The sequence below is a fragment of the Tamandua tetradactyla genome, chromosome 17 (genome assembly GCF_023851605.1).
Source record: "Tamandua tetradactyla isolate mTamTet1 chromosome 17, mTamTet1.pri, whole genome shotgun sequence".
Taxonomy (NCBI): domain Eukaryota; kingdom Metazoa; phylum Chordata; class Mammalia; order Pilosa; family Myrmecophagidae; genus Tamandua; species Tamandua tetradactyla.
The window spans coordinates 81549251-81574454 of record NC_135343.1 but is presented as its reverse complement, the minus strand read 5'-3'; the positions used below and the strand labels follow the sequence as shown (position 1 = coordinate 81574454).

Below are 25204 nucleotides of genomic sequence, written 5' to 3'. Positions count from 1 at the left end.
TGTTTTTGTTGTGTTGGTTTGCGTTGCCTTGTCCCTCACCTCCTGTGCCCTGTTGTTCATGATTATATGCCAGGCATTATATTTGCAAAACTGTTTGTAGAAATAAAATGTGGCCTAGGATAATGTAAACTGCTTTCAGAGAAGGACTTACAGTTTGCTTCTACTAGATCCCTTAATACTAGAAATTTAGTGTCATATCAATCCAAATTTAGAGACAGAGGTGATTTGAAATTGAGTTGCAGTCCCTGTGAAGACCTGTGTCTCCTTATAGTTCACCCTTTCCCCTAGCTGGAATACTTTAGTGGGCCCAATCCCAAGAAAGGGAGGTCATCGAATTTTTGTTAGTAGATTCTGGCTTTCAGTCTCTATCCCTTAACCCCAGAAGATGGTCAAAAGCACTTCTGACCTTTTTAGTTACCCTTTCTAAAATTGGCAAATGTTGCTAAAATAGAAGTTTGAAAAGCTGCGTTTGCCTTCCTGGCTATGTGTATTCCCTCACGTTGAGTCCTGACAGTTCCTCACTATCTTGTCAGCATTCTGATATTTAATTGCATTAAGTATTCCTAGTGGAAGACTTAGTCTGAATTACCTAGTCTATTTTTACCAGAGACTAGGTAATGCAAACTAACTTTCTAATCCCCTTCCTGTTTGTAGAACTCTCACTTAACCTTGTTGCATTCCAAGGATCCACAGGTAACACAGAAATCACTGCTTGCCCACTCTGGTTTTGAATAAATCAAATTTATGATTTATTCAATTTAATAAACTTATTCAAATTTGAATAAATAAAATTTATGATTAAAAATTTAAATCATATTAAATTTTACCAGAAGAGAGGGCAAATGTGTCTTTATGGCCCTTGCCATCTTGTTTCTATCTCCTATGTGATTTTTGCTTTGACTGAAGTCAGACAGACTCATTTTCTATTTCTATTGTCATTTTCTTTTTGTTTCTTGGCCACTACTCTGAGGCCCTCTTTTCCAAAATTTCTCTGACATCTACTTTTGGAGCAAACTGGGGCAAAAAGTTTATTTGGAAAAGAACCATTCATCTTTATTTCCTCTTTTCTCTCTATGGTTTTAGGCAGTGCCAAAGCATGATGAAGAAGCCGAGGCATTCAGCTCTTCAGTATAATCTCCTGTCTTAGTTTGCTAATGTTGTCAGAATGCAATACACCAGAAATGGACTGGCTTTCATAAAGGGGATCTATTTAGTTACAAATTTACAGTTCTTTGGAGGAAAGGCAGCTGGCTTTCCTCTGGCTTTCTCTATTGCACGGGAAGGCACACAGGTGTCTGTTGGCCTTTCGTTCAGCTTCTGGGTTCAAATGGCTTTCCCTGGGGCGATTCCTTTCTGCATTGCCAGGTGTCTGGGTCTGGGTAGTTCTGAGCTCTGAGCTGAGTTGTGCTGGCTGCTGAGCTCTCTTTTGACTCTTTCTTTTTAGCCTCCAGCTAACTGATTTAACATTACTCATTGTGGAAGGCACTCCCTTTAACTGACTACAGGTGTAATCAGCTATAGATGAATTTCACATGCTGATGATTTAAATCCACAGCAACAGAACAACTGGCCAAGTTGACACCTGAACCTAACTCTTACAGCGTCCAACCCTCATCATCTACGCACATCACCTTAAACCGTACTTAATCTCTAAATGAAAACAATAACATGTTTTTCTCTACAATGCTCATCTGTCCTGCATATGAGGCACTAAATCTTTCCATATAAAAAATACATTCATTTCATCACAATATCCCAAAAGCCTTAAATTCTTTCAGTAACAATACAAACTCAAAAATAGCACAGAATGTCATCAAGGTCAGTTATAGGCATGGTCTGTACCAAGGCAAAATTCTCCTCTGGCTATGAACTTATGAACTTAGAGAGAGTTATCTGCTTCCAATATACAAAGAAGGAAAATTGAAAGGAAAACAGGAGTCACTGAACCTAAACAGTTCTGAAAGCCTGCAAGGAATACTCCATTAGATTTCAAAGTCTGAGAGTCATTCACCCTCAGGGCTTTAGAAAGCAGCAGTCTTGGAAAGTACACCCTTTCCAAGAGCCTATGCAGTGGCCCTGTTCTCTCCAAACACTGGGAAGAGGGTTCCGACATTGGGGAACATTGAGGAGACCACCTTTTTCAGCCCCAGCCTCCTCAAGCATCTGGGTGGCAACCAGATTTTCTGCCATCTCCAGGGCACATGTTCAACCTCTTCAGAACAATGGAGTGGCAGTTAGACTCCCCCCAAAGCCCAGGGAGTGTGATTCACCCTCTCCAAGGCCCAGGACACCAGAACTCTTGCTAAGCATTGAGGTGGAAGGACTGCCCTCTGCCTATTGGGCAAACTCACCCCCCACCCCCACATGCACAGATGGATCCACTCTCCTGGTCCGAGGTTTCTTGGCTTCAGACCTTAGCTTCCATGGTTCTGCCTCTGAAGTCATTCTTCCATCTGTCCCTTTTCTGTCCCTTCCAGTCAAGACCAGCAGTAGTTCCATTTGTACAGGTCTCACAAAAAATTTGTTGACTTGGCATTTAGCATACAGGGATCAAAGCAATGAGAAAATAGGACTTTCCACAAATCCTTTCTGGATGACTCCATCTCCAACCCTGCCTTGTCTTGTAATGGCTGGCTGGTCCAGTATTTGGTTAAATCCTCATGTGGGGCACTATTCTCTGGTGTCTCACTTTCTGGAAGTCCAGAATTTTCCAGACCATCAATTTCTGGTTTCTTTACATGCAAAATTTACTCCTCAGCCTACCCCTTCCTTGTCCATATTTAGCATGGACATTTCCTCAGCCAAGTACCCCTTCCATCCAGCACCAGGATTCAATTTTTGCCGAACTTTCTGCCACCTTAATACAAGGGTTACCTTCCTTCCAATTTGCAACAACACATTCCTCTAAGGCTTCAGTGAAAGTGTCTTTAGAGTCCATATTTCTACCAACAATCTCTTCAAAGCAGTCTAGGCTCTTTCTATCAAGCTTCTCAAAATTCTTCCAGAAGACTTCCCTTATCTGTTTAAAAAGCCATTCCAACATGTTTGGTATTTGCATATACAGCATTTTTGTTACAACTTCTCGGGTACCAAAATTTGTTTAGTTTGCTAATGCTGCCAGAATGCAATACACCAGAAACAGACTGGTTTTTATAAGAGGGATTTGTTTAATTAGAAATTTAAAATTCTTTGCAGGAAAGACAGTGGTCTCTGGCTTTCTCTGTCACATGGGAAGGCACACTGGCCTTCTCTTCTGGCTTCTCTGTTAAAATGGCTTTCCCTGAGGTGATTCCTTTCTGCATGCCCAAATGTCTGGGTCTGGGTCCACTCTGAGCTCTGAGCTGAGTTGTGCTGGGCTGCTGACCTTAACCAACTGCAGATATAATCAGCTATAGATGAGTTTCACACACTGATGATTTAAATCCACAGTAGCAGAACAACTAGGCACCATAATGGGGCCAAGTTGACACCTGAGCCTAATTACTACATCTCCCCTGGAAGATTTCATCACTGCCTTTAACATCTGCACAGAATTAACATTTACATCACTCAGACCTCTCCTCTCAGCTTCAGACCTGTATATCCAACTGAGCTTTGACATATCCCTTAAGTATACTGAAGGTACATTAAACTTCATATATCTGAAATAAAAATAATGATATCTATCTAAACATGGCTTTTATCTAGTTATCCTTATTTCGGTGAAATCACTACCATCCATCTACTTTTTCAAACCGGTATCTTTAGCCATCTTTGACACCTGACTCTCCCTTAGCTTCTATCACCAATCCCCTGTGCAGTTTTCTTTCTGCATATCTTTTTCCAATTCATTTCTCCTCCTCCATTGCTACTACCCTCATTCAAACAATCATCCCCTGTGAATCACCTCCAAAGCTCTCTTGTGCTTTAAATATCACAATCAAAGAAATCTGCTCATAAAGCGAATTTGCAATGCATCTTCATTCCCAACACTTGCTGGAAACTTACCGATAGGTTTGCAGTGCACTTCAGATAAAAGCCAAAATTTATATCATGACCTACAACGTTCTGCATGGCTGACCCTAACTACTTCTTCAGATTCATTTACAACCACACCAGTTCCCTTTACCCTCTGCACTGACCATGCCTGTCCCACTCAAATCCTTGAAAGTGCCATCTTCGCCATAACCCAGGGTGTCTGACATTGTTTCTTCTGCTGATGCTCTTTACCCCAGCCCTACCCTCCTGGCCTCGCCAACTTTGCTAACTTTTTCCCACACATCTTTCAACTCTAAGCATGAATGCTACTTCTTCTGGAAGGGCTTCCCTGAACTCACCAAAGAAGTGAAATTCTCCTAGGAGAATCACATGACAGCATGCAGTTTTTGATCATCATTTATATGAAAATTATAACATTACGTTGGTTTCCATGATTGTTTGATTAATCTTTATCTCCCACACTAATCTCCAAGTTTGATGAAGGAAAGACTCTGCATATTATCCATTTATTTGAAATGAGCATAGCCTCAACAAGTAGCGCAGTAGATACGTCATAAAAACCTGTTGAATAAATGCTTTGTCTTCACTGATAGTGAGATTGATTGGAAGTATAGGGGCTCATGGGCTGTTTGGTTGGTGAAATTGGATATAAGGTGAAAATTGGCACCGCAGTATTAGCAATTAGATATTAGGTGAAAGAGAAATGGAAGGAAGAAAAAGTAAAACAATTTTAGAATCATGCTTTTGCTCTCCCTTTTCACACTTAAGGAACATGTGAAGAGATAATTGCTACTCAAGGGAACCTTAAAAATGATGGCAGTTTCTTAAAAATATATGCTTTCAATTTTTTTTATCAAGCTAATGCTTTTATTTTCTCTAGAAATACAGGAAAAGTTTTGGTTTTTCTATTTGAATGGAATTCAATATCTGTTTTTTTCCCACCCTGTCCACATACTCCTGTAATCATGATATCTCTCTTCTCATATTATCCCCAAGTTAAAAGGATATGAGTATATCCATGTCTATGGCACAGCAGGTTACAAGAACATAATAGAAAACAGCCCATTGTCATGCTTTCAAGCCATTTCCAGATGTTTTTTTCCAGGCACTGAGCTTATTTGCATGTGCTAAGATTTTGGCTGAACCTCTGAAAACATCATACCTGTGGAGCATTTCTCACTCTGAATACAGGATCTTCATTTTCTCTGAGATCTGCACACTAACCAGTGTAGAGCTGTGTACCTTGAAGAGGCTTCTGAATGATCACTTCTGGCAGTAGGGAAGAATGGTACTTTGGGATGTTTCTTTTATTTTAGGAATTATCATGAAGACACTGGATATGCATGCTTAGGCTTTGATATAGTGGAGTTGCTGTGGACTGGTAAAACAGTCTTAGGCTGAAGCTCTGCATTCACAGTTCAGACTCAGTTCCCTGCTGGAAATAGGATGGGATAAACTAGGTTGCAGAAAACTATTGATGAAGAATTTGGAAAGACTATTGGTCATTTCAAGGGAGGTTGACATTTACTCTGTTATCATTTGCCCATTCATTAAAAAATTGAGAAAACATTTTTAGGCATCAAATATGTACAAGGAACTATCTGTGTAGACATAGAATTGATTTATTTCACTTACAAATTATGGAAGGTCATGCTGTATGAGACACAGGACTGAATTAAGAGTATGGTTCCCTACAGTTTGACAGCAATTCTACCTATTTTATTTTATGTTTTTTCATTTGGCTGGTGTTTTTTTTTTTTTTCTCCTGATTCTACCAAGAGGAGCTCTAGGAAAGGAACTCTGGGATCATGGAAGGGGATTGTTAAGAGGCAACAAAGTAAGTAGGACAACAGGTTTTTATTCCCCTCCTTCTTCACTTCAGTAGCTTATAGTTTTGTTTATTTATATATTGATCTCCCACATCTCATAATTGTAAAGAGGAAATAATGAATATATTTTGAAAATTGTGATTCTACAATAGACCATCTCTTCAAATCAGACATTTCAGTTTATTGCCCCCACTCCTCTTAACCCACATAATTATGATAATTTCCAGCCTATTGCCCATTTTTTCTCTTTCCTTCTTCCATCTCGGAAAGCCCTTCCATTCTCTTGAATTATCCATGTATCTACCCATAGCAGATACCTTTTACATAGTCCATTTCCATGGAGGCTACCTTAGCAACTCTAACCTGGGTCTGAATCTTATTTATTTTAAATTGTTTCTTTACTAGAGGATTTGTGCATTTACAGAAGAATCGTTTATTAACTTTAGGAGCTTTGTTGTAGAGTTTTCAGGATTTTGTATATATGGAATCATGTCATCTACAAATAGTGAAAGTTTTACATCATCCTTTCCAATTTGAGTGCCTTTTATTTCCTTTTCTTGCCTAGTTACTCTGGCAAGAACTTCCAGTATAAAGTTGAATAACAGTGATGACAGTGGGCATCCTTGTCTGATTCCTGATCTTAGAGGGAAAACTTTTGGTTTTCATCATTAAGTAGGATGTTAGCTGTGGGCTTTTTATATTTGCATGTTATCATGTTGAGGAATTTTCCTTCTATTTCTAGTGTTCTAAGTGTTTGTGTCAAGAAGCAGTGCTGGATTTGTCAAATGTCCTTTCTGCATCAATTGAGATGATCAGTTTTGAGGTTAGGTTTCTGATTTACAGTCTTCTTTTTTAATGTAAGCATTTTGAGCTAAAAATTTCCCCTTCAGCACTGTCTTCATTGCATCCCATAAGTTTTCATATATTGTATTTTTATTTTTACTTGCCTCAAGATATGTCCTAATTTTGCTTTTTATTTCCTCTTTAACCCATTGGTTAATAGTATGTTGTATAATTTCCACAGATAACTGAATTTTCCATTTCTCCTTCTGTTATTGATTTTGAGATTCATTCCATGTGATCAGAGAATATACATTGCATGACTTAAATATTTTTTATTTTATTGAGACATGTTTTGTGACTCAACATGTGTTCTATCCTGGAGAATGATTTATGTGCACTTGAGAAGAATGTGTATTCAGTTTTTGTTGGGTGAAGTGTTTTGTATATCTCTATTAGGTCTAGTTGGTTTAGAATATCATTCAAGTTTTTTATTTCCTTGTTGATCTTTTGGCTAGTGCCCTTTTCATTAATAAGAATGGTATAGTAAAATGTCTTATTATTAATGTAGAACCATCAATAGCTTCTTTCAAATCTGTCAGTATTTTTGGGACTGCCCAAATATTTTGGGGTCATATATTTTGGGGCACAACTGTGAGACACATATATATTTATACTTCCTCTATCTTTCTATTGAATTTCATTTATCAGTATGCAATGACCATCTTTGTCCCTCATAATAAGTTTTACTTGAAGTCTATTTTATCTGATATTAATATATCCACATCAACTCTCTTTTGGCTTCTACTTGCATGGTATATATTTTTCCATCTTTTCTCCTCAACCTACTCTAATCTTTGAATTTAAGATGAGTCTCTTGCAGACAGCATTTAGTTCAGCTATGCATTTTTATCCATTCTGCCAATCTCTGCCTTTTTGCTGAAACATTTAATCCACTTACATTTAAAGTCACTACTAATAACACTACTTTCTTCTTCCAGTTTTTTTTTTTTTTTTATTCAGCCTCTGTAAGTCTTATACCTTTTGTTTGACCCTGGGCTTCCTTCTATTTATTTATTTTTGAACACCAAAACATTGAACAAAAATCCGGGTTCTCATCATTTTCTCAGTAGGCACTCATTGGCTGATTGGGAATATAATACGACAAACTATAGGACAAATTGGGATCTTATCTGAAGGACAACCCTCTTGAGTTTGGCTGTAGGAAGCATACAGATTTTCATTTATTTACTCTGGGTTTTGGGTATTTGATACAATTACATTTTTTTCCTTAAATGAATAGAACAAGTGTTGGGGAGGAAGTATAGAAAAGCTGAATAGGTTTTCTCAGAAGAAAATGCTAATCTTCAAGAGCTGTGCCACACTTCAGACTTCTGAGCATCTGTTTATCTTTAAAGTAGGACATTAATTCACCACCCTGGCCAAACTGGCAAATAGTAGAGTTCTTTGAAGAATCTTAAAATGGCTAAGAAAAGGTTGCATTTAGTTGTAATTTAATTATTTTATTTCAACAATTGCATAAAAATTTACTATGCATCTACCTACTCTGAGGTCTGTAGAGGATATGAATTTGAATGAGACATGGTTTCTGCTTTCTGGAAACTCACAATTTAGTGAAGAGTTGAAAATAGGCCGAGGAAGCCCTGTAGCCCAAGGGAAGGATCATAACAGATAAAAAGTGCAATAGTAAATAGAGGCGAGAGAGATTCGTTTTGTGTGAAGAGGGCCCAGCAGCTCTGTTGGAGGAAGCATTGCCCCAAGACTGTGTGGCAGTTCAATATGGGGAAATAAGGCCAGAGTAGTGCACATTCAGGGGGCATCATATGAAAGTTACAGAGTGAAGAAATTATAAGAAATGTTTGTGATTATGGGTATGTGTGATCAAAGCACCAGTTACAAGGTAGGTTGCACAATGATAGGTAACACAGAAAATCTGCTGCAACCAGTTCATGTAGGATAATTGATTTCATTTTGTGTTAAGTTGGGAACCATTCAATGTTTTGTGATCAGGCTTGGATTTGGAAAGTTAACTTTGATGACAAGGTGGAAGAAGAGAAATCCCTTATGAAGCTATTGGGATACTTGTAAGCCTTAATGATGCCAGATTTAGGTAGTGACAAAGAGAACAGATTGAAGGGATTGAGTGAGAGATAACTTCATGACCCAACTGATGGTATTAGATACTGCTTGGATGGGATAGAGAAAGAAAGTAGTTTAAGAAAAAGATAAAGTACTTGAAGATGTCTCCAAAGTTTTGCACTGGTATTACAGGGAGAATATTGATTCTATATTATGAGATACAGAATAAAACAGATAAAGTTCAGGAGTGGAGAGGGGAAGAACTAGCAGAGATTAAATTTGAAATTCCCGAAGATTATTCCTGAAATTATGTTCCACAGGTGATCCAAGATGCTTGGGCTGAGTCAGAAATGGAGAAGCATGTTTGAGAATCCTTGCCACAGAGTAATAATTAAGTCCTGGGCAGTTGAAAGCAAGGAAAGGGACTAGAACCCTTTATTAGGTACCTATTCTGGATGAAGAATAATGAAGAAAGTACTTTATTATTGAAGCCAAGGGATGAATTTATTAAAAACAAAAGCCCCCCACAATTAGTAGTTGATGAATAGTAGACAGAAAGAGTAGATGAAGAATGAGGAGAGGACTAAAATGTGTTAACTGAACAGATACTAATGATCTGGGAAAGCAATTTCCCTAGAGGGATGAGGAGGAATTCAGATTGCATAGGTTTGAGGAGCAAATGAAAGGTGAAAGATGGGATAGAAGCTTGAGGAGGAAACAGGTCAGGGGGCTGATTCTTGGAATATTCTTTGAATGTGTTTGTAGGTTAAAGAAAAGAAATGAAAGAATCATCATGGGGAATAACTACACATAAAATTAATTCTAATCAGGCTGCAGAAGTAAGTAGGAATAAATGAAAGCAAGTCTCTGCTAGTAAACAGACTAATAGGATAAGGACAGTGGGAAAATATAGGTCAATTTAACATCAGTGGGCATCAGAGAGCTCTACCAGAAAAAAATATCCAGCTCTCAAACAATTCTGATCACAGCAATATTGTTCACATATGGTGTGCACACACTTGGACAGAAACCAGCTAGCAATAGTGTTATCACTAAGAAAGAACAGAGGAAGGGCTAAACGAAGGAGACTGGGTGCCGGACACTCCCCACTGTGTGACATGATGATGGCAGGAAGAGGGCCTAGGAACATGGGGGCATCCTGGGCAGGCACCTGAGTAAAGTAAAAAGGAAGAATGAAGGAAGACGGGCTTGGAGTTTTGCAAAAGCACATATATCCAAGCTTGTATTAATGCTATTATAGGTACTGCAGGCTTGTTATCTTGTTGAAATCAGTACTAAGTTAAAAATCATGTAATTGTGAAACCAGGTCACTCACCCATTTACTAGCCAACTTTATGGATTGGAGGAAATCGTGAACTAGGGAACGGGTAAGTGTGACTCTAATGGTGACCTGGATGGGGGACTTGGGATCTGAGCACCCAAAGATGTTGATTGATTAGGTCCCTCTCCATGGCCTGACTCAGTGTCCAGGAGGACTGGGCTTACCCATCTGAAAGGGTTGTAAATGGGGGAGTCAGCCTATGAGGAGAAACTTAAGAGGGAGACTAAAATGAGACGATTGATTAAGCTAAGTCACTGAGAATGAGGGAAGTTGTTCAGACAGAAGCATGGGTGAAGAACAAGTTACTAGATTTGCAATAAGGTATTTGATCATTCTCTTATACTTGAGGGGTATCTGGGCAATGACCATTCTAACTTCTTCATGCTGAAAAGAGGTGTGTGGCAACATGTGGTAGAGGAATGAAACTGATTGTTGTTCTAGGAGAGACCAGTGCTTCTGGGTTTTAGGTCTTTTAAATCCAGAGGTTTTAAGTCTCTGAAAAATAAACTTAATAAGTAAAGCTTTTATAGAGTCTTCAGTAGAGCCCAGGGTATTCTTTAGGGTCTTAAGAAACATTGCAGGTTGGGCTTAGCATATTGTGGCAATTTGCAGTATTTTACCAAGACTTGCATAAGAATAACTTCCGGAATATCTCCTTGACTCCATTTGGAATCTCTCAACCACTGAAATTTCACTTTGTTTTATTTCTTTTGCCCCTATTAGTCAACCAATTCCACAATGCCAGGGCCAGTTTCATTCCTGAAAGTCATGTCCCACATAGGGGGGAAGGCAGCGAGTTTGTTTGTAGAGTTTGTCTTAGAGAAGGACAGTAGGCATCTGAGCAACAAAAGAGGTTCTCTGGGGTAACTCTTAGGCATTACATAGGGCAAACCTCAAGTTTGAGGACTTTGATTGTTAAATTATGATTCCCTATTGCTTAAGAGAATAGCAGAAATTCCCCACATGGGGAAATTTAATAGGTCCACATTTTTTCCAGTTCCTTAGGGGACTTTGCAAGTATTTTTCTCACTTTCTGCCCCCAATACTCTGAAATTCATCAGGGTATTGCTTTAACCTGTACAGACTATCAAGATCTCACTCATTATTCTAGGTTCCATGTAATAGGTTGTTTGAAAAAATTGAGCAGACAGGTTAAATTAGTTAGGGAGCAACAGGAAATTTATATTTTGGATAAGATAGACATCCCTTCCTTTGGTCTCACATAGCAGTAAAGTTTTAAAACACAGGCAATATACTCTTTTACCTTGTATTCTGATTTACTTTAGCCATAACCAGATCACCTTCACTCACTTCTCTAAGTGAAGTTGGAGCTCCTTTTCAGCTTCTTTAACAGTTGCTGTGTGGAGTAATGCTGACTTTCAGAGCTGGAAAATTCTGAGTCCCGGGTGTCACACAGATACCCAAAGTTCCAGAGAGTTACCAGGTTATACACAAACAGCAAAGCATCTCAGAATTTAGAAATAACAGAGCTCAGAAATAAGTGTGATTTCTATAAGAGCTTACAATATAGGCCCTTATTTTCTTATAAGCTTTTTCTAAATGAAGCTATTCTAATAAATAAAAACATTTGTTAGTTGATTTATATTGGGATCATCAACCACAAACCATAGCAGAAGTTTTGTTCTGTTTCACTGGGCCAGTTTAGAGCTATTATGCACCACAGAAAATCATGTCCTTTAATCCTCATTCAGTATTCTTGTGTGGAATACTTTTGATTGTTTCCATGGAGATATGACCCACTCAATTGTGGGTGGAAACTTTTGATTAGATGGTTTCCATGGAGATGTGTCTTTGCCCATCCAACATGGGGTTGCTTACTGGAGCCCTTTAAAAGGGAACCGTTTTTAAAAACATTTAGAGCCACCAGAGCAGCCAGAACCAACAGAGTCCACACAGCCAGAGACCTGTGGAGATGAAGAAGGAAAACGCCCCTGGGGGAGCTACATGAAACAAGAAGCCAGGAGAGAATGCTAGCAGATGTCGCTGTGTGCCCTCCCAGCTGAAAGAGAAACTACAAACTTCATCAGCCTTTACTGAATGAAGATAAACTCTTATTGGTAGCTCAATTTGGACATTTTCACCGCCTTAGAACTGTAAACCTGCAACTTAATAAATTCCCCTTTTAAAAAGCCATTCCAGGGCGGGCCACGGTGGCTCAGCAGGTAAGAATGCTTGCCTGCCAAGCCTGAGGACCCGGGTTCATTTCCCGGTGCCTGCCCATGTAAAAAAAAAAAAAGCCATTCCATTTCTGATATATCACATTCTGGCAGCTTTTGCAAACTAGAATATTCAGCTTTACACATTAACCAGGGTTATATTAATTAACAGGTAGAACATAATTTATTTACTTATCTTGCTTCTCTTTTAAAGTCCCTTTTTGTTGAAGATGAGTTCTGACTCATAGCTCATCACATATTCCTTTGGAGAAGCATTAGATCAAAGTAGTATAACTGATAAGTAAATTTGATTGTTTCCGTGATCTGTAACCATCTAGGAATAACTAAAACCATGACTAACAACATCATACTGTTGTCTAACATCCTACAGATCAGTATTAGGATATAACATGGACAGTGAGAACATTTTCAATTCTTTAGGTATTTATGCAATCTCTAAATATATGAATAACATTTAACCCATAAACATTTAGCTAACAGAAGTATAGAAAATCAATTTCAATTATTGTAATACTTCCCAAATGCTTCCTATGTAATATGTTAAACTATATTAGCACCTCATTTTACAAGGTGAAAGAACAAATCCTTTGCAAAAGTTTTCCTTTAAAAATGTTAAGACTTGTCTTCTGAAATAAAGGATGTTAAGGTTGACATAAGCATAAACAAGGACATTATTTTGATATTATATAAAATCTTTGTCTTCCAGACAAGGTGCTCAGATGGTTAAGAAAACTTTGTATAACCTTTAATTAAGAGCAGTCCAACAATGCACATTATTATAACAGAGATTAAACTCAACTCATTTTATATGAATACACAGTTTGACACAAAAGCTCTTTCAAAAAATATTGTAAACTAGCATATCAAATTTTGTTCATCATTGACTATGACAGGAAGAATTCACTTTCACAAATCTTCTACAATTTTCTCTGTACATTCAGGTCTTGTCTTATATATTAAAACTAGCCATTTTACTTTAGGACAAGCCGTACTGCATTAGCTAAGCTTATCAAATTTTAGTCAGCATTGACTAAAATAAATGAAGTTCACTTTCATAAAACTTTTACAGCAAACAAAATTCACTTTATCAAACCTTAGATAACTTTCCATAACCATTCAGGGCTTTTATTCAGCAATGACTACAACAAACCAAATTCTTTTTTAAAAACTTTCTACAACCTTCCATATTCACTCAGGCTTCGTCCTGCACATTCTGGAGGATAAAATTATACACTTTTCCTTAACAAACCACATCTTGTATATTTTACTTGCCCACATACTCTAATCTACCAGAAAGATCTTTGATGTTGTCTTTAAACATGCTGCAGAATAAAACTAATTTTAAAATAAAGTTTGTCAAACTGAATAATAAAATAAAATAAAATAAGTTTATTTTTTTCATAATAAAGATCTAATAGATATAGTGCTAGCTTATTTTATTGGTAAACCTGTATAAATTTAGGGAGAACATACCTAAGTAGATAAAATTATATTTGTTTGATTCAAATTCATCATAAACATAGGAATAGGACTAGACTTTGTCACTGCATTTTTTTTGCAGTTGTATTTGCTTTTTTATTTCTTCTATTGGAGGTTAAAAATATCTCTTGATTTTCATAATATCCTAAAATTATGAAAAACTTCAAAAGCATATTGACTATCAGGCCCTAAAAATATATTACAATTGTTTAAGTTGTCCCAAGCATAAATCCAGGAAAACTTTTCCATAACTTGAGAGTTATGGAAATTCATTTACATAATAAAATTCAGCAATTAGATCTTATTCAATTACCCCATTCCCAAGGCTATTTATATTTTAATAATGATTTATTTACTACAGTTACCATTGCAGAGGTATTATTTGAAAAAATAAAACTCCAATTGGGAAATTCTTTCAGAACAAACAAGGTCTACTCCACAGCATTTCTTCTGTGCCTACCAGTTCTAATCTCCAGGTCACAGCAGAAAAAATTCTAAACCAAGACCATATCTCCTTCATCTTTCTGCTCCTAACCTTTCCCCATAACTGCCTTAGCTTGTTAGGCCCTGAGGGGAGGGATAGGTAAGGTAGAAAGAATGAGACCTGGCCTGTTGAACTCAGTTTTAAATGAAGGTGGTAGGATTTAAGATCCCTAAGGAAGTCTTAGTATTGATAAGAATTCATGGAGATAGAAATCTTGAAAAAGGATCCAAACAGAAATATTGGAATTGAAGTCCACAATAAGTGAAATGAAAAATTCTAAATCAGTTTCAACAACAGATTTGAGCTGGCAGAGAAAGTAATCAGAGAACTCATAGAAAGACAATGGAAATGATTCAGGATGAGGAGAAGACTGAAAAAAGGTGAACAGACCTGACAAACCTGTGGAATACCATAATGTGTACCAGTAAACACATTAGGGGATTACAGGGGAAGAAGAAAGAGTAAAAGGAGCAGGAGGAATATTCAAAGAAATAATGGCATAAAACTTCCAAAATTTAACAAAATGCATGAATATACACATTTGTGCCCCAAAAGATTGTATTATGAAAGTTAAAAGACAGCCTACAGAATGGGAAAAATGTCTGGAAACCACATATCCAATAAGAGTTTCATTTTCTGAATGTGTAAAGAAATCCAGCAAATCAACAACAAATAGACAAATAATCCAATTAAAATTGGGTAAGAGGTTTGAATAGGCATTTCTCTGAAGAAGTTATACATTTAGCCAAAAGCACATGAAAAGATATTCAATATTATTAGCCATTTAGCAAGTGCAAATCAAAACTACAATGAGTTCCATTTCATACCCACTAGAATGACTACCATTAAAAACATGGAAAATAAGTGTTGAGAGGAATGTGCAGAGATAGGGACATCATTCCTTGTTGGTGGAAGTGTGAAATGGTGCAGCCATTATGGAAAACAGTTTGGCGATTCCTTAGAATGGTAAGCACTGGCACTCCCACCTCTAGTTTTGGAACCTAAAAGAGTTGAAAGCAGGGACTAGAATAGATAATAGCACACCAGTGTCATTCCCAATTGCCAAAAGGTGGAAGCAACCCAAGTGTCCATGAACAGATGATAATTGCACACCAGTGTCATTCCCAATTGCCAAAAGGTGGAAGCAACCCAAGTGTCCATTATCTACTCAGCTGCAAAAAAGGAATGAAATTCTGATACGTACAAGAAGACAGATGAACCTTGAAGATTTCATGTGGAGTGAAATAGGTTAAGAACAGAAGGACAAATATTGTATGATCTCACTGATATGAAATAAAGATCATAAACAATTTTATAGAGTCGGAAACTAGAATACAGGCCACCAAGTGCTGGCATATAGGTAGGGAATAGGGAGTGGTGCTGACTTGGAATAGAGTTTTAGGTTTTGTGGTGATGGAAACGTTTTGGTAATGGGTGGTGGTGATAGCAGTAGAATACTGTCAATGTAATTAATACCATTGAATTATATGTTTGACTTGTTAAAAGGGGAGATTTTAGGTTGCATATGTATTTCTTAATTTTTTTAAAATCATAGGCCTCTAAAATGCAAATACTGATCCCTAATGTAGACTCTGGTCTGTATAGTATAATTATCATAATATTTTCATCAATTGTAACAAACATCCCACACTAATGTAAGATGTTATTAATAGGGAAAACTGCATGTGTGGGTGTTGGTATATCAGAACTCTATTTTCTGTATGCTTTTTCTCTGAACTCCAACTTCTCTAATAAAAAAATAGTTAATTACTATGTGTGTGAATGTTTCTCAATAAAACTATTTTAAAAATAGTTAAATAATAAAAAACATGTGGTAAGGATGACTTAGAATATCTTCGAGGTTAGGAAGAAAGGAGCTAGGAATTCCTTGGCCTTGAATTTCCCTCGAACTGTAGATATGGGTAAGGTTTGGGAATAGAGGTGAGTTGAAAAGGTGGCAATGTCAATGGAAATTTTAATGCAATGTTTATTAGTGAGGTAATAAGTTTCATGGAGAAGAAGCTAGGAATGTAGAATGCTTTTGAGGGGAGTTGAGGAGGTTGACGTAGGTCAGGGCATGGTGAGGACTGAGGCAATAAAAGTCTGATGGTAAAGTTTGGGCTCAGTAGAGGTCAGAGAGTGGGGCAGTGATGGAAGTAACGAAGGCTACATCCCACTGCTCTGGTTAGCATTATGCTTTGCTTTCCCAGGTGGGTTAGGTGGTCCCTGAAGGTCTTAGCAGCCCCTCCCATCAAAAGGAGATGCAGTCAGATGGAAATCGATATTCCAACCCCCAGCACAGTCATCCGATAGAAGTAAAATGCATAGGTAATTTTTAAATTTTATTGTAGTCTTATTTTTAAAAAGGAAGCTAAAAGAAACAGGTGAAATTAATTTTAATAATATATTTTATTTAACTCAATATATCTAAACACTAACATTTCCACTTGTACTCAATATAAAAAAATTAGTATGGAGATGTTTAACATTTTTTTTTCCTTACTAGATGTTTCCAGTACTTTGTGTCATCTTCATTTGTAGGGCTTCTTAATTTGGATACTAGATTTTTTTTTTATCATAAATGCTCTGTGTGTATTTGGATTCTGTAAAATTCACTGTTGGAAAGTAGATTTACATATCCATGTTGTTCCAAACACGTCAAACATTTTCCAATAACTGAATTAAGTAGTTTTAAAATTTAAATTTATTTTAATTAAAATTAAATGAAATAAATATTCAGCTTTTCAGAACCGCCAGCCATATTCAAGCGCTCAATATCCACATGACACCAGTGACTACATGGTATTGGGCTGTGCAGCTCCAGCATATCAGGTACTGGCTAACATCACTGCACAGTTGTTGATAACCACTGGGGCTCATGTGCCTTTTTATTGCAATTAAAAGGTGAGAATTTGACTGCCCTTCAGAAAATAAAACTCTGAACGCAAGAGCATGTGGGTATCGTGCTTCTTTTCTGGGAAGTGGTCAGGGTACACAAATATACCAGCACTGCCGTAGCCTGCCAGAGACAATATTCCTGTGTTTCCGTCTCATATTCTGATGGATTCATAAAAGTCTGCTCTGCTGAAAGCATTAAAATACAAATGGTGATAACTATTTTATCAAATTATTCTTTCTTCTCCGGGTGCTTGTGCTGGATTGTGGGCTGTTGACAAGAGCCATCTTAGAATTATGCTTTTTTTTCATTATTTTTAAAAGCATTTGGCTTTTGTTCTTGCACCAATTAGTAAGCTTGGATGAAAGGAGCTGGTGGAGAGGAGAGAGAACAGCGTTGCTGTTAGTGTGCTTTATCCTGCCTGCTCTGTCTCATCTGTGTATCGCTCATAATCAGTTTATACACAAAGCTGATTGAGCTCTGTGGGAACCGTTGGGTGAAAGAAACTCTGAAAATGCCAGGTATTTATTATCTTCATTATTATCATATAATTTGGTTAAAACAGAAATGTTACAATTGATTTAATGGAACTCTGTAATTTGAAACAAGTCATTTTGGGGAACTCATTTTTTGAAATTTTATAGAACTTCACGCCTGTTGTTTTATCTAGGCACATTCTCATATATTGTCCAGAAGCTGAGAAGTTCTGGTTTCCTTTATAGGTAAAAATACTACAGTGCCCCACATATGCAGCTTTGCAGTTTACAGAGAACCACTGCACATATTGTCTGTCAGTACCTGTAAAGGAGGTAAGGTTGGGTGATTGGCCCCATTTTAGAGATGAAAAAAATGAAGCCTGAGACGAACACTTAAAGATTGTACAATTTATAGAGCTGTGTGAAGATGAGTATTTCTTTCTTTGAATTCCCAATTTCTAAATAATATGCTGACAAATAATGTTCCAGAGAAGCAATATTAAAGAACGGCTCCAAGCACAGGCTCTCCGTAGTTCGCATTCCATTCTGCCACTTTCTAGCCCCATGATCTTGGCCAAGGCACTCTCAATTCCTCAGTTTCCTCACTTATGAAATAGGGGAGGAACAATAATCAAATCAGATTTTTTTTAAACCTAAGGCTGAAAGAATTGATCACTCTTGATTTGTAGTTGAACAATAATGAAGTTTATAAGAACTTATAAGAAGGCTCATATTTGGCATATAAAAAAATTACTGGTGATTTTAGTATTAGGCATTAACACTTCCTTAGCCTGCATAATTTATTCTTTCTGGATACTTACCACCTCTCCTGTAACCAAGAAGTTAAGATTTAGGAGATTTTATGATTTCTGGATCATTCTTCACTTTTTGGTATATTAGAGTAGACAGAGGGAAATACTTCAAATCTACAAACTGTAGTCCAGCTGCCTTAGTGTCTGATAATGATTATATAGCCTTTATCGTGTACTCTTGTGATTTCTAAAACCCTTGTGACTGACTCTCCTTTGTACCCATTTTATCTGCTTTTTTGAGTTTGGAGTCCTGTGATCACTAAATACAGCCGCTAATGTTTATTAATGAAGGGACTTGGGTGAGCCCAGAACTAACTGACCCCAATTCCAAAGTTATCTTGATAACAGAAGCTGGATCTTAACAAAATGGGCCTGTCTGACATGCATAGTAGCTTAGACTTTAACCTATAAGTTACCTATATCTCATTATCCTCCTAAAAGTCACACCTACCATCATATTCAGGCTGCCATTTTCTTGCACATGCTTTGTGACTTGGCATGAAATCAATCTCTGCATGCTCAATCATTAGATCACTTCTAATTGCATTGTCCAGAACCATGGTGCTCATTATCCTAAAGCCTGCCCAACTTTTGATACCATAAAACTATCAGAATTATTGCTGTTTGGGGAAGTAGAGTTTTGGGCCAATAGGCCATCTTCTCTCCTGCTTCTTGCCTAGCAAACTCTTTCTGTCTTTGAAACCCCAGTGTCTCAGGAATTGGTCATTTGAGTGCATCAGACAGAACTCACTGCTTTTGTCTGGTATCACTCAAAACATTTATTCCAAGCCTCTCTGTCTCTTACCTGCCATCTGCCAAACCCGTTAGCTTCTTTTCAGTGTGTTGAACCTAAAAAGCTCTTTACCTTTCACAGACTATTTGTGTAGGTAGGTCCCTTTGCCAAAATGCTGTCCAATGAGCTCTTTGCTGGGTCACTTTCTTCCTTCAGGTCTCAGAATAAATGTCATGAAAGCCCCACCCCATCCAAGAAGACACCCCTTTTCTAGTTTGCCAGCTACTGGAATGTGATATACCAGAAATAGAATGGCTTTTAAAAAGGGGGAATTTATTAAGTTGCTAGTTTACAGTTCTAAGGCCATGAAAATGTCCCAATTAAAGGAAGTCTATAAATATGTCCAAATTAAGGCACTAACAAGAGGTTAATTTCACTCAAGAAAGGCCGATGAAGTTCAGGGTTTCTCTCACAACTGAAAAGGCAAACGTGGTGACGTCTGTTTGCTTTCTCTCCAGGCTTCTTGGTGCATGAAGGTTCCTCAGGGTCATTTTCCTTCGTCATCTCCAAAGGTCTCTGGCTGCGTGGGCTCCTTGATTTTTGAGGCTCTGCCGGATGTCCTCTCTTGTGGCTCTCTCATCATTCTGTCTCTCTCCCAAAATTCTTCCTCTTTTAAAGGATTCCAGTAAACTAAACCACCCACCTGGAATGGGAGAAGCATCGCCCTCTAATCAAAAGTTAATACCCACAACTGACTGAGTCACATCTCTGTGGAGATAATCAAGTTTCCAACATATAGTACTGAATAGGGATGAAAAGAAAACAAAGCTGCCTCCACAAGATTGGATCAGGATTAAAACATGACTTTTCTAGGGTACACAATCCATTCAAACCAGCACATCCCTCATCTCCAAGTTATTTTTCTGATACTAGTGTCTGCTTCTTCATTACAGTTTTTTTTAAATACTTCTTTAAAGTAAGCAGATAGTTTATTGGATACACATGTGAGAAGACAGGCTTCTCTTCTCACAAGAATAGAGGCATGAAAGGTGAGAGGCAACAAGCAATGTAGGGGCCATTTGCTTTTATAGATAGCTTTACTTACTCCCCCTCCCCCTTCCTTGGGGCTCTTTCTCCAACCTTCCTTCTCTCCAGGGTAGTGCCTGATGATAGATAGTGCATTTGGGTGGGTGGGTTGGCTCCACCATTCTTTGAGGATGACTCAGTCATGTGGGGGTTGTTGGGCTGTAGCTGGGTCAGCTGCCACTGGCTGGTTCCTGCAAGTGGATGGCCCCAGGCATGTTGTCTGTCTAGGACATGGCCCTCCCGACCTTGATTAACCGTCCTTGCTCAAGGGCTCCTTCACTAGTTTTTTCTCTCTCCTTTCTCCCTGTTCTAGCCTGCCTCAAATTTCCCATCAGGTAGTTCTAGCCCCTGAATCTTAAGCATTGCTGAGGAATGAGGGTCTGTCTTCTGTAGCAGCTTCCAGCTTGTCAGGGGTCTAGTCCCTACCTGATGAGGTGTCAGACTCTCTGGCTATCTCATTTAAGTTGAGAGGGGAGGAGCACAGAGGGGCAGTTGGAACAACTGAAAATTCCTGCATCAGCATTAGTTTGGTGGGAAAGACTTCTAGTCTGGAAGAAATAAGTTTGATGAGAGGTTTAAATCTGCAAGGACTGATCAGTAGCAATAGAAGGATAGAAGTAAGTGGGCCTAGGAGATGCATTAGCTGAGAGGCTTGGGAAGAGGGAAAGGAGTGACCATACTTCAGGTCCAAGAGTGAATCCTAGCTGCACAACTCCTTCCTGCTTAACTGGGGAGTGAGAGGGTGTATATGACAAGTTAAGGGGTGCAGGAACGAAGTTTAGAAGGGGCATGAGTGATTAGGCTGCAGCGTTAGCTGTCGTGTTAGCCTGGTTACTCCCTTGAGAGATGTTAATATTATTTCTTTAATGGTGAGGGCAATGATTCTGGTTATTTTTGTTGGCAAGAGCATGGCATTTAAGAGATTGAGTATTTCTTGGTGGTGTTTGAGAGAAAGCTTTGCTTTTTCTACACTGCTATGTGAGCATGCAGGACTAGAAAGATGTAACATTTTCCCCTTTTCTAGCTTTAGAGTTTAGGTGAGAGCAATCAGTTTTGCTTTTTGATTGAAAGTCCCTGGAGGCAAGCCTTTGGCTTCATTTTAGTTTGGCCGTCTGTCATATACTTTGCTTTGGTTGTTGTTGTTAATGAAGCTACTTTTAGCAACAAAAATATTTGACAAATATTTTGACCTGTCTTGCTTTTATACATTTTCTAAGTTTATGTTAACAGGTAGAACATAATTTATATACTCACCTTATTTTTTTAAAGTCTATTTTGATGAAGATGAAGTTTTGACTTGTAACTGACCACATGTATTTCTGGGCAAGCTTTAGAGAAAAAAAGTCTAACTAGCAAGTAAGTTTTCATGTGGAAGGTTTGAGAAAGTAAATTTTTAGTCATCACTAACTACAAAAAGTTGTAAAAAATAAAAAGTATGCAAGTAAATTCTGTCTATCATATTCAATCCTAACCAAAATTTAATAAGCATGTTTATAATATTAAAAAAACTTTTTAAAAACCATGTATGCATATGAAACTGGAATTTAGATTTCTCTGTAAAATAATGTAATTGTTAGTCTGCTAACAAAACAGGATAAATGAACAGTGAAAATATTAAGTTTTTAGGAATGTTAAACAATTTTTAAATATATGAATAACATTTCATCCATGCAGATTTAGTTAACAGAAGGAAAGCAAATCTTTGTAATACTGTTTAAACATTTTTTATGTGGTATGTTAAATTACTTTAGCACTTTTGCAAGGTGAGAGAATAAATTCTTCATAACAGTTTTCTTTTAGGGATGAGTAGGATTGTCTTTTGAAATAAAGGATGGTAAGATCAATGTAACACCAGTAAGGATATTATTTTGAGACAATATAAAATCTGCTTTATAGATAGAGTACTCAGATGGCTAAGAAAAAACTTTTTATAACCTTTCATTAAGCAGACAAACAATTTACATTATTTTACAGAGAAAACTAAATTCCAGTTTCATATGCATACATGGTTTTAAAAAAGTTTTTCAATATTATAAAAATGCTTATTAAATTTTGGTTAGGATTGAATATGATAGACAGAATTTACTTGCATACTTTCTATTTTCTACAACTTTTTGTAGTTAGTGATGACTAAAAATTTACTTTCTCAAACTTTCCACATCTATCCAGTGCTTCTACTTAGCAATTGACTACAAAATTCACTTTCTTAAACTTTTTACAACTTTCTACATCCACGTATAGTTTGTAGTCAATAATAACTGCAAAATTCACTTTTAAAAACTTACTGTGTAGAGTGAGGTCCAAGATGGTGGCTTAGTGAGGTGTGGGATTTAGTTTGTCCTTGCTAGTAAACAGCGAGGAAGAGTATAGAGCAACTGCTGGGGCCACACCAGTGACTGGACACACAGCATCCACCGGTCCGGGCAAACTGGACCAGCTGTGATCCCACCTGGACCTTGAGTCCCCCAACCGCAGAGGCCAGTGCCCTCCCCTAGAGGGGAAGGAAAGAGACTTTACTAACAGCAAGGGACTGAGCTCAACAAAGCTCCAACTGTGGAATTAATTAACAAATACTGGCTACTAAAAATAGGCCCCTAGCTCAGCTGAACCTCAAGTAAAAGCTGAGTTCTTCTTTTTTTTGCCCTGGCACAGAGGGGGCAGGGCTAACAGAAAAAGACAACAAAAACAGAGGTTTTTTTTTGGATTGGTTGACACAAAATACCTAAAAGGGTCTGGGTCCTGAAGGAAAAGAGGGGGCACAAAGGGCCTGGAGATACACAGAGCAATGTACCAACTTAAGCTCTTGATTGGCAAACCTGAGGAATGGGGTCCTACTCTGAAAAGGATTCTTTTTTTTTGTGGCTGTGTTTTCTAAGGCTTGACTGCCTTTGGATACAACTGCAAGACTTCTCAGGCTCCAAATGCCCCAGGCAGGGGCCGTGCCTTCTCCAGGAGAGGGATGGGGCCCAGCTCAGGTGGAATTCCTCCCTCAAGGAATTCAGACCCCTGGGTCTGGAAAACTGAAGCAATTAAAGTCAGCCTACAACCTCTCCTCTGTCTCAACCACATCCCCAGCAGGAAGAATCTGCTGAAATTAAAGGTACCACTTCACCTGGTGCTGGTGGGACCTGCAGGCAGACAAGTGTCACGTACTGGGCAGGATAGGAAAAACACAGAGTCTAGAGACTTCATAGGAAAGTCTTTCAAATGGGTCTCACCCTCAGGGAAAACTCATGCAGGTGACTCTTTCCTCCTGAAAGGAGACCAGTTTGGTCTGGGAGAATCTGGCTGGGGTCTATACTACGTAAGTAGACCTTTCTAAGGGGGGAAAAAGGTGCCATACAGGCAGGGCAAGAAACAAGCAAACAGACCTAAAAAATCCTGATCTGTTAAACAAAACCTATGCTAGAGGTCTAGCATAAGCTGAACTGAATTTCAAAGAACAGATAGACAACAAAGTCATCCAGCAAGCAAATCTTAGGTAAAAAGAAGTGGAAACAATCTCTAGAACAAATGGAGGAAATTAAATGTCTAGATACCAGTAATAAAATAACAATTCATACTAGGAAAATTGAAGATATGGTCCAGTCAAAGGAATGAACCAACAACTCAAATTAGTTGAAATAATTAATTTAGGATGTTCAAACAGACATGGAAAACCTCATCAAAATCAAATCAGTGAATTGAGGGAAGACATAAAGAAGGCAATGTGCAAACAAAAAGAAAAAATCAAAAGTCTGAAAAAACAAATCACGGAATTTATGGGAATGAAAGGCACAGTAGAAGAGATAAAAAAAAAAACAAAAACAATGGAACCCTGCACTGTTAGATTTGAAGAGGCAGAAGAAAGGATTAGTGAACTGGAGGATGGGGCATCTGAAATCCAACACGCAAAAGAAAATATAGGGAAAAAATGGGAAAATACAAGCAGGAACTTAGGGAATTGAATGATATCATGAAGCTCACAAATATACGTGTTGTGGGTGTCCCAGAAGGAGAAGAGAAAAGGAGGACAAAGACTAATCGAGGAAATTATCACTGAAAAGTTCCCAACTCTTATGAAAGACTTAAAATTACAGATCCAAACAGTGCAGCATGCCCCAAACAGAATAGATCCAAATAGATGTATTCCAAGACACTTACTAATCAGAATGTCAGATGTCAAAGAGAAATAGAGGATCTTGAAAGCAGCAACAGAAAAGCAATCCATCACATACAAGGGAAGCGCAATAAAACTATGTGTAGATTTCTCAGCAGAAATCATGGAGGCAAGACGACAGTGGTATGATGTATTTAAGATACTAAAAGAGAAAAACTGCCAACCAAGAATTCTATATCCAGCAAAATTGTCCTTCAAAAATGAGAGGGAAATTAAACATTTTTCAGACAAACAATCACTAAGAGAATTTGTGACTAAGAGACTGGCTCTGCAAGTATTTCTATCTGCAATAAAGGCAGGTAGGAAAAGACAGGAAAGAGATGTGTGGGAGAAGAGTGTAGAAATGAAGACTATGAGTAAAGGTAAAAAGAAGAAAAATTAGATATGACAAATTAAATCCAAAAGGCAAAATGGTAGAAGAAAGTACTGCCCTTAACAGTAATAACACTAAATGTTAATGGATTAAATTCTTCAATCAAAAGACATAGACTGGCAGAATGGATTAAAAAATAGCACCCATCTAGATGCTGTCTACAGGAGACAGATTTTAGACACAAGGATAAACATAGGTTGAAAGTCAAACATTGGGAAAAGATATTTCATGCAAACAAAAATCAGAAAAAGAGCAGGAGTATCTATACTAATATCTGACTAATTAGACTTCAAATGTAAAGCAATTAAAAGAAACAAAGAAGGATACTATGTATTAATAAAGGGAACAATTCAACAAGAAGACATAACAATCATAAATATTTATGCACCAAGCCAGAGTGCTCCAAAATACATGAGGTAAAGGCTGAAAAGAAAAATAGACACATCTAGCACTGCCTTTGCTGCATCCCATAAGTTTTG

General features: G+C 37.7%; 1 long non-coding RNA gene across 1 annotated transcript in view; it reads left to right on the top strand.

Moving 5' to 3' along the window:
* Positions 1 to 17936, top strand: part of LOC143661441 (uncharacterized) — a 73420-nt gene extending 55484 nt beyond the window's left edge. Inside the window, exons 5-6 of the long non-coding RNA XR_013164591.1 lie at positions 16401 to 16518; positions 17809 to 17936. This is a non-coding gene — a long non-coding RNA (uncharacterized LOC143661441). The remainder of the gene's footprint in view (positions 1 to 16400; positions 16519 to 17808) is intronic.
* The last annotated feature ends 7268 nt before the right edge of the window (positions 17937 to 25204 follow it).